Consider the following 13,281-nt stretch of genomic DNA (forward strand, 5'->3'; position numbering starts at 1 on the left):
CACCACTTTCTCACACAAGATCTATGTATACACAGGGCAGGAGGCTCCAGTAAGGCAATAAATGCAATGGAAATGGTCATAAACGAACTCTCTTTACGAGCTTATTAAAACCTTCACAATGTCTAAGATTAATGTTACGGGTTGAGAGGAGATATTTAATTGGTGTCAATTAATTTCTACTGCAAGACATCTTCTGAGGAGACAAACCCATTATTTTCAGAGCATTTCAACTCAATGCCACCTCCATCCCCCAAAATACATAGCTGTATGACAGTAAAGGAGAACAGCAGTTCTTAAAGTTGCCTAAACATAGTTTTCTATCATAGTTCTGTGGAATGTACACGAGTTAATCACTAAAGAGGAAAGTAGCCAGAGAACCCTTTTGGCTATGTCACATGGGCAAGGAAAAACATGTTTCATTCACTGCTTCATTCTAAATCAGTCCATAGGTATTTATTTAATTGCATTTCTAAAAATATTTAAAGACTGCCCACGCATATAAAATATCAATGTGATGCTCAAGAAACTACACAAATGCAATAAAGCATAAAATACCATTAAAAACTGTTATGTACTGAGTTGAATAGGATCAAAAAAGCAGCAGTCTGATTGGTCCTAGAACAATAGGCTTCAGAATGCAGCAGTCTGATTGGTCCTAGAACAATGCAGCAGTATGATTGGTCCGCAGAAGCCACCCAATCCAGCTCCAGGTGGAAGTGAATCCGCAACCTGATTGGCCTACAGGAGAATCCCATAATTAGCCAATCACGTGCGACCCATTGTGTAAATAATGTATAGAAAGCAGATATTTTGGGGGAACTTCCATTCCTCACTACTATGAGCTGAATAAAGAGTATGAAATCCACACTCAACTCCGAGTATATTTCAAAAACAGTGCAAAGTCATCAGAATAGTGGCTGGCTCATCTTGAAAAGATTAAACAACTGGCTAGGCCTAACTAAGTTCTTCTTTTTCTTCTTTTATCCCATCTTTTTTCTTCTCTTACTCCCTTTCTCCTCTCTTCCCTCCTGCATTTATCGTTTATTTTTCATCCCCTAGTTTACGCAAGTATGCCTTATTTACTGTGTGCAGGAATATGAAGGGGGTTGTGGGAGGAAGAGGGAGGGTGGAATGGGAAAGAAGGAAAATTGGGTGGAATTGCACAGTTGAGTCTTTGTAAGATTTGGAGGGGGGAACTGAAATAAACTGTTAATAATAATTTTTAAAGTCACTTGGCTACTCAAGGCTACAGGTGCTTTTGGTGGTCTTTAAAGGTCCTTGTTTATTGATAAATATGTAACAGCTATTTAATTGTTTCAGGGCAATTGCTCAGGGAAAATGTTGATCACAAATCTGAAGGTGGCAGTTGCACATTTTCTGAGAACTTAGAGCATGAGCTAATAATCATGTGTTCCCCAAACATGCAAGAAATTTCTCTCTGGAAATGCAAAGGACTGCTGTATAATGCTAGGAGAAAAGATGGACAACTGCTTTTCTAGAGCCTCTTGCCGGCAGTATCAAGGATTGAATTTAATGATCCATATCTGAAAGGGTTGGAGCTAAAGCTGACAGGGTCAAAACTAATTTTCCATGTGATACACAAATTTGATATGACTGTACTGAACCATAGAAAGAAGGACCTGTTTGATGTCCCTCAGACAAGATCAAAATACTAGGTGTTTTTTTTATGCTTGAGGTCTAACCATGGCCCTTTCCTGATTATATTCTGACTGCATTTCTGTATTTACTTACACAGGAGTAAGTAATGCTGACTTCAGTAAGGCTTGTTTTTGAGTGGAACAGGATTTCACCACCAGCCTCTGACTGCCACACTGCCCATGTGATACAGTTCATGTCTACTGAGAAGCAAGTGCTATTGGTTTCAAGGGGGCTTACTCCCAGGCAAGTTGCTATAAGATGGCAAGCATGGCCAATGGCCAGGGATGATTGTAGTCAGGGCTTTTTTAAAAGCCAGATCTTGGTGGAACTCAGTTCCATCACCTCTCAGGTGGATTCTGGCACCTCTCAGGTGGGCACCATTGCCATTCTAACAGAACAGGTGAATTCCGGCATCTCTGTTTTTCTAGAAAAATAGCACTGATTGGAGTTGTAGTTGAGAAATGTCTGTCAGTCCAAAGTTGATTCAGCAGGAAAGGATAGGTTAATAAATAATAATAAATTTTTATTTATACCCTGCCCTTCCCAGTTCAAAAACTGGGCTCAGGGCAGCTAACAACAAATTTAAGACACTTAATTATAAAAGCAGCATAAAATACAGTATAAAAACATGAATAACAATAAAATTCAAAAATCAATTTAGGGGAAATAAGCATTAGATAATCTCCAGGGCTAGCTGGCTGAATTGGTCCTACTTGGGCCAGCGAGGAGGCCAGGGGAGAATTAGCTGTGGGGTCTCAGAGCGGGTGATCTTCATAAAGGGGGAGGGAGAGGGAAGAGACGGGAAATAAAAGATCAGGCTGAATTCAAATTAAAGGCCGGGAATAGCTCTGTCTTACAGGCCTGACAGAAGGAGGTTAAATCTTGAAGGGCCCTAGTCTCATGGGACAGAGCATTCCACCAGGTCGGAGCCATCATTGAAAAGGGCCTGACCCTGGTGGAGGATAGTCTGACTTCCTTAGGGCCCCGGACCTCTAAACTATGGTTATTCATGGACCTTAAGGTCCTTTGCGGGGCATACCAGGAGAGGTTGCAGTAATGGTGCACAGAGAAGGGAAACACATATTTGGTAGAGCACATAAAGGAGACATTTGCTTATTTGATTGATATTTTTTTATTTATATACTGCTTACTTGCCCAAATGACTTCTAAGCTTTTGACAAGTGTGAAGACAATCGTAAAAAATATAATGGCACATCATTTTAAAAGAGAGAACGTTAAAAACATCCATAATTGAAACGTACAATAAAACAAGCCCATTAAAACAGTGAAAACAGCAATTAAAACAATTAGATCAGGAGGCGCGAGTCGGAAGAGCAGGGGAACACTTGTCTAAACAAGTGTGTCATGAAGAGCCAGCAGAAGACCAATACCAATGGAGCCTCACCTATTTCCGCAGGGAGAGCATTCAGGAAGACTGGTGCTACTTGTGAAAAAGCCCGCCTCTGTGTTACAACCTGATAATCATCAACCCATTGGCAAAACTACGGTAATCAGGTTCCGTTTGTTGATCTTAATGCCTTTTGTTGGGCATGGGTTGGTTTCCCAAATAAATGCTTCACATTTGCTGGTTTGCCCTCCCATTTTCTGAACTTTTTCTTTCACACAGGACTATTACGAAATGCATAAAACTCATATTCGCAACAGACGCAGAATGACATGATGCCAAAACGGATGCAGAATGTGCACACAAGTTCATAGCAACTGCATCTTCTTGTAACTACATTAGATAAAAAATAAATAAATGTTAAACACAATCTCTTTGAGACGATACCAGACAGGCCTTTGAAGCATTAATGCTCACCTAAAAAACGTATCTCGTAAGTTTCACCCCCCCGCCCCTTCTCTTGTAAGCATCGCTTCTAGAAAACATTGAGAAATTGAGCCCATACAGAGATGGTACAGCAAAAACGTTCCTTTTTAACCAGGCCTTTGGTTGATCCAATTTACATCCTATGGCCTTTGAAAATGTTTTTTTTTGGGGGGGGGGCTATTGGGTTGTTGTTTTCATTTTTATTAGGTATTTTGTGGTTTTATATCATGATTTTATGCTGTGAACCGCCCTGAGACCCCTGGGTATAGGGCGGTATATAAATTTAATAATGATGATTGTCAGATGGCAAAGGTGGTTGCTCACGAGTAACCAGGCAGGACTCCTACCTGTCTTTTACAGGTTTTATTTAGGTGCAAAACTATTTATAGTGCAGAACCCTGAAGTTCATGTCTGCCTCAATCGCTAGCAGAATCCGGGAGTGCTTGTTTCCTGGACCTCCCCCAACATAAAAGGCTTGTTACGCCCAGCCATTTCCTTTTCCATTGGGCTGTCCTGCTTAATCTACACAGAGGCTGATGGCAGTTGTCCAGGGATTCAGGCAGAGAAATCTCCTAGTCCTACCTGGAGATGCGATAGATTGAACTCCAAACCTTTTGCCCACAAAGCAAATGCTTTGCCACTGAATTATGGCCCTTCCCTGAGGGCATGGATAACTTGTATTAGACTTTATAGATGGGAGGGAGGAACCAGACATGTGACTGCTGGATTTGATGGCAGCTACATGTTTATTGTCTTGTTTGGCCCTTGGCCCAAAGCACAACTGTTTAATTCCTTTGTGGGGAAAGTTGGAGACTGACAGTACCAGGAAGTTCTCTGAAACCCAACCTCGCTTCATACAAATTGCTCTCCTCCTTCCTTTGTGCTCATTTCACTCCGTCGCAGCTGTGTTTTGTTCAGGGGTCATTGCATAATTTAATTTGAACACCTCATTGTCAGCAATGATTATAGATTTCAAATATCACAAGAGGAAGCTTCTGATTATGCGAATTGTAAAGGAGACCAAACAAATAAATGCAAAAGGTTGTGGTTTTTTTACAGTTAATTTTCTTAAGACTGGAGGATTAGTTTCAGCTATTTACATCCCCAGTGAGTTAAGCAAACTATCCTGTTGTGGCAAGATTTTTTTCCCTATTTTTTTTTTTAACAGAAGATGAAGTATTTTCCTGATGGGCCATTAGCAAAAGGCAAGCATGAGCTTCCATTCATCATTCTTCTCAAATATGTGGACCTGTTTTTCATCAACAGCTGTTGGCATGCAAACCAGAGCAGTTGAACTATCTTTTCAGCATGTGCAGAAGGTGCGAGCGGCAAACAAGCTCATTAAATGTCTGTTTCCGGAGTGAAGACAAAAGTCATATGAAAGCAGGGGAGGTTGTGGCGGGTGGGGGGGGGAGAGGTGGAAGTTGTAAAACAATTCAGGGCTATTAAATTATTTTTTGTAGAGGGAAAAGAAAGTCTTAAAGTGTGATGAAAAAATATTGATTTCATTTTATGTGGAGCTAATGAGATGGCCCGAAAGGCATTGCTCGCCAGAAAACATTTGCTTTTTCAACTCTCCCTAGATTATATTGCATATTATAAACAGATGACATCTTTTATTCGTAATTTTTTTTTTAAAAAAAAGAACTCACAAAAGCCATTGAACGTTGCTGCAATGTGTCATGGTACAGGGCCTTGTGCACACCAGCATCTGTTATAGTTGAGTTTTTCTGATGCACTTTCAACCAAGCCCAAAGTATGCACGTCAAAATCATGCCAGGTTCAGCTCTGCCAAAGTGTGCCAAGAAATACGTTAGAGTTCAGTGCTCCAGACTACGGTCACCTGTAATGTTTCTCGTTGCTCTATGCAAGGGGTGGGGAATATTTTGCACTCCAGATGTTGATGAACTACAACTCCCACCACCCTTGACCATGGGCCAAGCTGTTGGCTGGGGCTGAAGCAAGCTGGTGTCTAACAATGACTGGAAGGTCACAGGTTCCCTACCCCTCCTATAAATGCACAAAACCTGCAGTCTGGTTTTTATTTTTTATTTTTTTTTAATTCAAAATTATAACAAGACATATTATCCAAAAACATATCACCCTTGTCCCCCCCCCCATTTTCCTCCCTCCCCCCCTCCCACACAAAACCCACCCACCCCCCGACTTCCCTCAGTTCCAGTCTTTGGTTTCTCTAAGAATGCTGCTTTCTGCATGTTACAAAGTTGTATAGATCCTCAAACTATTTAGCTGATTATTATCAATAAAAAGTTTGTGAATGTTTATTCAAAACCTGCCAAGGAGTCCAGTTCGCTTTGTTGCGTCTTCAGATACTTTGTAAAGGGTTCCCATTCATCCTTAAAGTCACAGTTATCCTTGTCCCGTAGCTTGTATGTCAGTTTTGCCAGTTCTGCATACTCTATCAATTTTTCTTGTCATGATTCTTTAGTTGGGGTTTCTTCAGTCTTCCATCCTTGTGCTACCAGAACTCTCGCAGCCCAGTCTGGTTTTGCACAAGACAGATGTGCCAATTCCAAGTTGAAAATGCCATTCCAAGTTGAAAATGTTTCTTAATTCCCATTGCTATGATCTCACACCCAGTTATTGCTGCGGAAATGTTTCCCGATACAGTTCCCTTTGAACTCTACATCTGAAACTGAATAAGTTCAAATGTTGCATTTCTAAGAGGGATTGCAGTGTGAGAGTCACTCACCAAAAGAGGTACGATTCTCCCTCCCCAACCTCTCACCACCACCACCACGAGTGACTATGTCAGCTTTCTTAAGTCTTAATAACTGCAACAACAACAACTTTAATATTTATACCCTGCCCATCTGGCTGGGTTTCCCAGCCACTCTGGGTGCCTTACAGGATCTCTAAAAGCATATTAAAAACATCAAGCATTAAAAAGCTTCTGATACAGGGCTGCCTTCAGATGTCTTCTAAAAGTCAGATAGTTTATCTCCTTGACATCTGGAGGGCATTCCACAGGGAGGGCACCACTACCAAGAAGGCCCTCTGCCTGGTTCCCTGTAACCTCACTTCTCACAGTGAGGGAACTGCCAGAAGGCCCTTGGAGCTGGACCTCAGTGTCCGGGCTGAACAATGGGGGTGGAGACGCTCCTTCAGGTATATAGCAATGAAGCTGAAGCTCAAAAGATTCAGGACAAACAAAAGAATGCACTTTTTCACACAGCACACAGTAACTTGCTCCCAAAATGTCCACCAACTTGGATAGCTATAAAGCAAAATGAGACACATTCATGGAGGATAAGGCTGTGATGACGACTAGGTATAAGAGAGAAATTTGATTCAGCTCACATTTAAAGGCAAATCAATCAATTGCTCACATTCAGAAACAATTTGAGAACCCAAAGACAGCCGTGCTCCAAAATTCACACTGGTTTGAATTTTGCAATGCAGTTCTTCAAATAAGGAATGTTTACAAAAAAGCACGCATTAAGGGGGGGGGGATGTGCCCAACCATGAATATATTTTGAACAAAATGAACAAAATTTTAATATAAGCGAAACCTTATACTGAGTTTCCTCCAGCTGGGAGGAGTGAGCCATTTGATATGATTAAAATTGAGTCTTGGACCACTGGATCTGTTTGCTTTATGTTAACGCAGCACAGAACACAAGGTAACTAAACAATAAGAGGGCTTCAGCACTGTGTTTGTGATAGCACGTCCTGGCATAATGATTCTGCCACCTGCATATTTTTAACCGACGTGGCCAACCTCTAGGTTACCTTAATATTTACCCACCAGATGGGCCCTGCGTGAATTCCTGGGGCTGCAAGAGCCCACAGCAGGTGATGCACAGAAAATCTGCTCTGCAGGATCTTCTCAACAGGAGTTGCCCAAGAGCAAAATGGAGCATAACTGAAAGGTCAAAGGGCATATTCTAGGTACTTACATCTGGCCATGTTGTCCGAGCCTATGATGCCTAGAATGCTTTACACAGTTCATTGGGTGATTGATCCAAGATGAAGGTAGTTGTGGAGAAGTTTCTTTACTCAGGTTTTAGGTGGTGTGCTGTTGCACATTGGGGTATAAGTTGTATATCCTAATCTAATTTGAACAAAGAGGCTCAGGCCTTTGGCTTAGAAAAGACAGTTTGGAGTTGGGCTCTCAAATATTACAAATAGTAATGGAGACTTTGTGATTGATATCCTCATTTTCAGCTATCAGAGAAAAGAGAACAATTTTGATAGAGTAGTTTGTGCATCCTCTTCCATTGTATGAAACCTATATTTGGACACTGCTAAATGCTATTGCTCCCCTGAGCTATTGCTGATGCTTCCTTCTTGTTCATGAATGGTGACAAAGTTTTCTCCATGCTTGTGAGATGTATTGTTTTTCCAGATAAATGATAATAATTATTTGTACAATAACATCTGCAAATATCATGCAAGACCGTGTCCTCTTTGGCGGTGCCTAAGAATGTTGAATGTGTGCTAAATAAGGATATATATATATATATAAAACCACAGTAAAACCTATGAATGTGCACATGCACAATAGGGGTGCGTGTGATCTAAGCGACATTTTCTGTTTAAATTGAATGTTAATTATGTTTGATCCCTCCTGTTGCTTTGGCTATGACAGTAAAGTCCAGTGGGCCCCAGAAATCCCATATAGATGCCTGAGCTATAAGAATCCTAAGCAAACACACACAAATGAATTGATCTCGAACATTTTTCACTATGGATTCAAGTTTTTACAAACCATTGTTCCAGAATATTAGGATTCTGGGTTGATGGTGCTGTGGAGTTCAGCTAGCTCCAACTATTACAAGGAAGTTGACCCTGTAAAAAGGCTCTGGAACCTTCTACCATTGGTGGAAATGGAATGCACATAACATCAGTTTATGTGCTAAATCACGAGCCTTTGGAGAAATGGAAGTGGTGAAATTAGTAATAAAATAAAATAAATGCTACATTTAAAAGACCAAATTTATTGTAGGTTATTTTGTTGCCAGTATATGAAAGAAAATGAACGAATATCCCCAAATTGCTTTCTAATCATTTAGATGAAATGCAGTCTACTAGCTTTAAAGCAGTTGGCTAGCTTCTAGGTTGCTGAGTGGCTGAGTATTTCTTTCTTAACAAATAAATCTGAGTTTGTTTGATGAATTAATGCTCAGTTATAGTGGGGCGCCTGTCTCATAAATGACCATTAAGTGATGTCCGGAATACTGGATGCATTCGGCAAGGCAGCTGTAATTTATGTAATGATTCAACACATTTCACATCCTACCTTGATACAATTAGGATAGGAAAAGCTTTCCTGCTGACATTAACAGATGTTGTTGGAGATTGTTTTGCTGCACTCAGACCGGAGGTAATAATCAGTGAATGAAATTGCTTCTCCACAATGCAGACATTCACTCTGCCAGTCAAGGACTGGACAAAATATGTGAAAAGGGCCTGCAGTAGATGTCAGCATTCACTGAAAAAAACTTAATGTTATTCAGTTTGTTCCAATCTTTTAAATAAATAACCAGGATCCTTGGTGTTACCTACCCTAATCAGTGTGATCATTACATATTGACAGCAACAAACATCAATAAAACAATGTAAGGTTAGTGTTTGCATATTTTCCTGAAATAGTAGAAAGGTATGTGTGTCTTTGGGGAGGGAGATTTTACAGGATTCTTGTGAAAATAAATTATTGCTGAGTTATGGGGTGTTTTTCTCATATATACAGACTAGGAACTCGATTTTCTGTGTTCTATTCCTTATTAGTGATACATGAACCTGACAGCTTTGGTTTCTTTCATTTCCCCACCCCACTTCAAAAATAAGCACAGTTCTCCACATTTCAACATCAGTTTGTGATTTATTTATTTTTTAAAGTTCTCACAAACATTTGTTGGCATGTTTGTGTGAATTTCCCCCAATAGATACGTCTTTATTTTGCATTCCTTATTTCATTGGAGAATTGCATTGTGAAATTTTGTTGTTGTTTAGTCGTTTAGTCGTGCCCGACTCTTCGTGACCCCATGGACCAGAGCACGCCAGGCACTCCTGTCTTCCACTGCCTCCCACAGTTTGGTCAAACTCACGTTAGTAGCTTCAACAACACTGTCCAACCATCTTGTCCTCTGTCGTCCCCTTCTCCTTGTGCCCTCCATCTTTCCCAACATCAGGGTCTTTTCCAGGGAGTCTTCTCTTCTCATGAGGTGGCCAAAGTATTGGAGCCTCAGCTTTACGATCTGTCCTTCCAGAGAGCACTCAGGGCTGATTTCCTTAAGAATGGAGAGGTTTGATCTTCTTGCAGTACATGGGACTTTCAAGAGTCTCCTCCAGCACCATAATTCAAAAGCATCAAATATTCAGCAATCAGCCTTCTTTATAGTCCAGCTTTCACTTCCATACATCACTACTGGGAAAACCATAGCTTTTAATATACGGACCTTTGTTGGCAAGGTGATGTCTCTACTTTTTATTGTGAAATTTGGGGAAGTGCAAATTTTGAAGGACAGCTGTGTTTTGGATATTGCTTTGGACAGGGTGACATAGGTAGGTTCGCACTGGAATGCAAACTGAACCAAATTTCTTCCCCATCCTTAGTCTGTATGTAACCAACCCTGCTCTGCCCCTCCTCCAAACACCCTAGCATCATTGACATACCAGAAGGAAGTATCAGCAAGATTGGGGTGAACTTCAATGTTTGGAGAAGTAAAAAAGGAACTTTTTCTAAGGGAGGAAGCAGTCCAAAGACTAACCCCAACATACTCATCATTAGAACGATGGAAAGCTGATTTGGAGCGAGTAGTTGAAAATCTGAAAAGGAGCATTCTAGGGTGCAATGTTTTGTTCTAAGTCCTCCTTGTATCTCTCAGTGTACATATATGCGGGTAGAGCAGGAGGGAACAGGCAAGCTTCCACACCCGAAGATGTCCAAAATATCGAAGTTGGGCATGCAAAAGTGGTAGACCTTCAGCCACAATCACAATACACCTCTTCCATTGGAATGGCTGTTAAAACCAGCGGACGTAGCTGAGATGGAGAACTCAATGTGTTAGATGAACCAATGGTGTGTGTGTGTGTGTGTGTGTGTGTGTGTGTGTGTGTGTGTGTGTATAATTAAATTTCCTCTCTTATAACAAATTACAAATAACAATTGTCCAATTTTACATTTTTCAACCCCACCCCCCCGGTGACTGCCCTCATTTTCCCTTTCTGGTTTGTTACAAAAGTTCATAGAATCATAGAATCATAGAGTTGGAAGAGACCACAAGGGCCATCGAGTCCAACCCCCTGCCAAGCAGGAAACACCATCAGAGCACTCCTGACATATGGTTGTCAAGCCTCTGCTTAAAGACCTCCAAAGAAGGAGACTCCACCACACTCCTTGGCAGCAAATTCCACTGTCGAACAGCTCTTACTGTCAGGAAGTTCTTCCTAATGTTTAGGTGGAATCTTCTTTCTTGTAGTTTGGATCCATTGCTCCGAGTCCGCTTCTCTGGAGCAGCAGAAAACAGCCTTTCTCCCTCCTCTATGTGACATCCTTTTATATATTTGTACATGGCTATCATATCACCCCGTAACCTCCTCTTCTCCAGGCTAAACATGCCCAGCTCCCTTAGCCGTTCCTCATAAGGCATCGTTTCCAGGCCTTTGACCATTTTGGTTGCCCTCCTCTGGACACGTTCGAGTTTGTCAGTGTCCTTCTTGAACTGTGGTGCCCAGAACTGGACACAGTACTCCAGGTGAGGTCTGACCAGAGCAGAATACAGTGGCACTATTACTTCCCTTGATCTAGATGCTATACTCCTATTGATGAGGCCCAGAATTGCATTGGCTTTTTTAGCTGCCGCGTCACATTGTTGGCTCATGTCAAGTTTGTGGTCAACCAAGACTCCTAGATCCTTTTCACATGTACTGCTCTCAAGCCAGGTGTCCCCCATCTTGTATTTGTGCCTCTCATTTTTTTTGCCCAAGTGCAATACTTTACATTTCTCCCTGTTAAAATTCATCTTGTTTGTTTTGGCCCAGTTCTCTAATCTGTCAAGGTCGTTTTGAAGTGTGATCCTGTCCTCTGGGGTGTTAGTCACCCCTCCCAGTTTGGTGTCATCTGCAAATTTGATCAGGATGCCCTTGAGTCCATCATCCAAGTCGTTGATAAAGATGTTGAATAAGACCGGGCCCAAGTTATTCTCTTCTGCATGTTAATACACACAAAATGTCATTACATTATCTTCCTCCATGTTTTAATTAAATAAAATTGTGGTGTTTATTCAAAACCTGCCAGTGAGTCCAATTCTTTATGTTGTTTTTGTAAAAAAATTGTGAAAGAGTCCCATTCATTTTTAAAGTCTCTGTTGTCCTTTTCATGCAATTTATCTGTTAACTTTGCTAATTCTGCATAGTTCATCAATTTTTCTTGCCATTGTTCTTTTGCTGGTACTTCTTCTTTCTGCCAACCTTGAGCTAATAAAATTATTGCTGCTGTTGTAGCATACATAAATATTTTCCATTTTTCTTTCAACCTGAAATGCCTAGCAAAAAGGCTTCTGGTTTTCTTTTTGTTTTGTTTCTTACAAACATTATTTTAAACATTTCCCCCCCCAATTCATTATATATCATTTCCCAAAAGTTTTTAGCAATTTTACATTCCCACCACATATGATAAAATGTGCCTTCCTTTTCTTTACCTTTCCAACAATTTTTTGATCCTAGATGAACCAATGGTCTTACGCAGTGTAAGGCAGTTCCCTATGTTCCCTAATGGAGGACCTTAATATATAGCATTACAGTGGTACCTTGGGTTAAGAACTTAATTTGTTCCGGAGGTCCGTTCTTAACCTGAAACTGTTCTTAACCTGAGGTACCACTTTAGCTAATGGGGCCTCCCGCTGCCACTGCACGATTTCTATTCTCATCCTGAAGCAAAGTTCTTAACCCGAGGTACTATTTCTGGGTTAGCAGAGTCTGTAACCTGAAGCATCTGTAACCCGAGGTGCCACTGTATATAGCATAACATCCCTTTCTTCCTCAGACTTCCATGGAAAGTGGAGGAACAACCAGTTCTAGTGCTCTCCTCTCATGCTCAGTTGTGATGCAAGCCAGAGCTCTCACGATGCAAACGTAATGCTAGAAGGGAACCTGTTTTCTCATTTCACTCAGCTGTACCTGGCCTGCACCCTGAGCACAGTCGCTTACTATGTGTGGTGGTATGTAAAAGGGAGAGTAGCTAGAGTTGAAAATATTTACAGTGGTACCTCTGGTTAAGTACTTAATTTGTTTTGGAGGTCCGTTCTTAACCTGAAACTGTTCTTAACCTAAAGCACCACTTTAGCTAATGGGGCCTCCTGCTGCCGCCGCGCCACCAGAGCACAATTTCTGTTCTCATCCTGAAGCAAAGTTCTTAACCCGAGGTACTATTTCTGGGTTAGCGGAGTCTGTAACCTGAAGCGTCTGTAGCCTGAAGTGTATGTAACCCGAGGTACCACTGTATATCCCTCCTTTCGTTCCCCAAAGCAGCTCACATTTCCCTTAAAAAAGCAATGTAGAATCCATAAAAGTAAATGGGGGGAACGAGTTTAAATCCAGACAATGGATTTTCCCTTCCTTCCTTCCTTCCTTCCTTCCTTCCTTCCTTCCTTCCTTCCAGTGCATAATAGAAGAAAAAACTAAATCAAAGGTGCCACAGAACAACATAGGTTGGTGGGAACATATGAGAATGCCATTAAATGCCATTAAAAGGAAGGCAAGTGGGTTTCCCGGGGTACGGGATTCTACAACCTTGGTGCCTCAACTTAAAAGGCCCTGTAGGAGTG

The sequence above is a fragment of the Podarcis muralis genome, chromosome 4 (genome assembly GCF_964188315.1).
Source record: "Podarcis muralis chromosome 4, rPodMur119.hap1.1, whole genome shotgun sequence".
Taxonomy (NCBI): domain Eukaryota; kingdom Metazoa; phylum Chordata; class Lepidosauria; order Squamata; family Lacertidae; genus Podarcis; species Podarcis muralis.